This window comes from Lathyrus oleraceus, chromosome 6, assembly GCF_024323335.1.
Source record: "Lathyrus oleraceus cultivar Zhongwan6 chromosome 6, CAAS_Psat_ZW6_1.0, whole genome shotgun sequence".
NCBI classification, from domain to species: Eukaryota; Viridiplantae; Streptophyta; class Magnoliopsida; order Fabales; family Fabaceae; genus Lathyrus; species Lathyrus oleraceus.
Window position 1 is genome coordinate 90,011,973 of NC_066584.1, and position 3,523 is coordinate 90,015,495.

Here is a 3,523-nt window from a genome sequence, read left to right on the forward strand (position 1 = left end):
TGCTTTGTTCTTGTGTGATCTGAAGTCCTCTGCATAGAGGCAACATTATTGTGCTTTCAATTTTTTAAAATCATTAAGTTCACTTGAACACCACAGAATTTCCACTTTTGATTTCTCTCAATTTAGAGATCTAGAATGGAATTGAGTGGTACAGGGGTGATGTACATCGCCCCAGCTTTCGAATGATGCCTGGATCGTGCCATTTGGTTACCATTTTCATTTCTGCAAATTTAGGACTTCGCCGGAGCTGGCCGGAGAAGACAGTGGCGCTGGCCACCGTCTGGTCTCCAGATTCAATCAGGAGTGTCCATCTCCTTTTCCAGATTGAATCTCAATCATGCCTTGTTATGACCTTTTTTGAGGTTCCATGTGATTCATTGACCTTGGTGTTTGGTGAGCGCGCACGTATGGACTCTCTGATCTGCCAGCTCAATTAATGAGCTCAGATCCAACGCTCCACGCTTTTTCTCATTTTCTATTTTCTGATTTTAATTTCTTTTTATTCCATTTTGTTTTAAAAATTCATATCTCTCTCATTATTGGTCCAAAAATTATGGGACCAATTGCATTACTTCTCTTTTAATTTCTAGTTTCTAAAAATGATTTTTAATATTTTTTATTTTAACATTTGCTATTTTTTAGTAATTTTCTCTTTTCTACTTATTTTTTAATTCATTTAAAATAGTTTTTGATATTCAAAAAATACAAAAATATTTTTCAAACCTCTTTGAATGATGATAGATCTATGAAAAATATTCTCATCAATTTATTAATTGATTTGAGATTTATTTGAGATTTTAGTTCAATTAGGTTATTTTTATGCATTTTTAATTGATTTAAAATAATTTCTGACTTTTAAAAATGCTGAAAGTTTTTGTCAAACTTTGTTTGACCTTGTTGAACTTGGGATAATTCACTTGGACTTTTCAAAGTTGATTTGAAGTGAGTTTGAAGTTTGACCTTTCTTTATTATTTTATTTCAAGTTTTATTTTAAATATTGAAAATGCCAAAAATATTTTATTTGTTTCTTGACTTATAATTCTCATTTTGCTTCTGTTTTCTATTGTTTGACCTTGATCTTCTCTATCTTTGGTCAATACTTGATTATCTCATACCATTTCCATTTATGCACTTTAATTCTTCTTCTTATTCCTTTCTTTTTTTTCTTTTTGATCAATGAGTTAAGGATTGGTGGTTAGCATTGATACATGGAGGTTTAATCTTCCTTGATTCAAATCTAATTCATCTTGATCATGGATCAAGTGAATGGCTTTGCATTAAGGATAGATTTCTTCCTAAATCATGCAAAGAACCTAATCAATACAAGATCATTTCTCATCTTCTTTTTGGCATGGCAAGTTGTTGGAGTTTGATTCACTAATCAAGATCTCTAACTTGTGTTGTTGCCTACGTTATTATTGACCGGCCTCAGATAGTTGTGACTTCTACATAAGTCCAATTACGATTGCTTAACATAGCGCTAAATTTTCCTTATGACACACTAACTACTAACACTAACTATTAACCATTAACATTTACTTCTTGCACTTTACTTTTATGCAATTTACCATTCTTGTACATATTATTCATTTGCTTTTTCCTTTGCTCATTTGAGCACATGTTTATGTTAATGCAATTTGTCTTTTGCTCACTTGAGCACATAATTGTGTATATATTATTGTGCTTGTGTTTTGTTGTTATTGTTGTGGACCAAATGCAAAGAAATGGACAAATGAACTTAATTTCTAGGACATTCCCTATGCAAAATTGGAGTAAAAGGACCTTAATGTTGAAGATGGATTAGAAGGACCAAACCTCTAAACTCACTCTTGTCCGTTCTTGATTTACTTCATAGAACTTGTTGATGTGTGTGCTTTTGTGCTAGGGAATCCTATTTGAGCCAAATTGAAGAACTATTGCCATGTTCATCCAAAGTGAAAGATACAAGAGGCATTGGGGATCTTCTAAGAAGCTTGTTTGATCATGTTGATTGCTTGAGCTTACTCTTATTTTGCTTGCATATTCCAAAGGATGGGAGCTACTTGGATCATCAATATGATCTCAAGAGAGGAACTCAATTTGTGGTCTTGTTTCTTATCCCTCATCTCTTGTATGATTAGGATTTAGCCATTCTTCTTCTTCCCTCCACTCTAACCCAAGCCAAAACTTTTTTGCAAACATTTAACACTTCTTTTTCAAACATTAGAAACCTAAGCATTATGCTTTTGATTTTCAAAACTTTCTTTTCATAACACTTATTTTGAATTGAATCTTTAAGTCAACTTTGACCATATTTTGTAAATACATTTCATTGGTAAATATAACCCATTCAAATGTTTTTTTGTGGTTTCAATGGCCGCTTTCTTAATCAAAACTTTTCATAACCTTTAGCTATTAGGTTTGCGTTATCCTTGAGGTAGATGTAATACTCACCTATATCCTTAGTGATGGACAATGAGTCTTCCATGCTTATTATAGGGTTAACCCCTTACTAGCATGTTGAAGCTATCCTCACATGATGGATTTGTGGTTTTAGGTTGAGTTTTCTCCCTTGGATAATTAAAGACCTTAAGGATTTTGGACCAATCAATTCACCAACTTGTTTTTAAGATTTTTACCCCGAACTACGAGGTTTTGATCCTAATCTTTTTTAAGATGGTACGTAGGCAATGGGTTTATCCATCCAAACACAATATGTAAATAACTTGTATATTCTCTTCTCATCTCTTCAATCATGTTTGCACAAACAAATTTTCACAAAAAATACCAACCTTACAACAAATGTTAGAAGGGCTCCCTAGGGGTACCTAGGATGTTTTGGATGCTTAAAACCTTCCCATTTCATAACCAACCCCCTTACCCCGATCTCTGACATTTTTACTAGTTTTTGATTCGATAAAACTTTTAGGTCTTTGTTCGCTTTCTAACCATTCCTCTGGATAAATAGAAGTGCGATGGAGACTCGACTTGTATGGTTTACCTTAGATTTAGTCAATATCTCTAATGGTAACGAATACCCCGCTACATCTCTTTTCCTTTGGAGTTAGCAAGGAATAAGCAATTAACTCAAGCAATCAAGCAAATATTCAATCAAGCTCCTAGGATCTTCCAATTTGGATTTGTCTTTCTCAACTTAGATGCTCATGACAATGGTCCTTCTAAGTAGCTCAAGTTTAGGATCCCTATCACACAAGAACAAACAAATCAAAAAGTTCCACAATGCAATAGAAAGAATGGGCAAAGAGAGAGTTTAGATTATGGGTCCTTTCAATTCAACTTCAAGATTAAGCATTCTAAAGGCATGAGGCCTAGTTGATCTTCAACATATTTAGCATTCTAAAGGCATGAGGCCTAGTTGCTCTTGAACTCCATTTAGCATAGGTAAGGTCCTAATTCTGAGTCCTTTCCCCCTTTGCATTGGTTCACACAAACAAAACAAAACAAACACAAGGCACTAGTATATACACAATAATGTGCTCAAGTGAGCAAAAGGAAAATGGCATAAACATAAACATGAGCTCA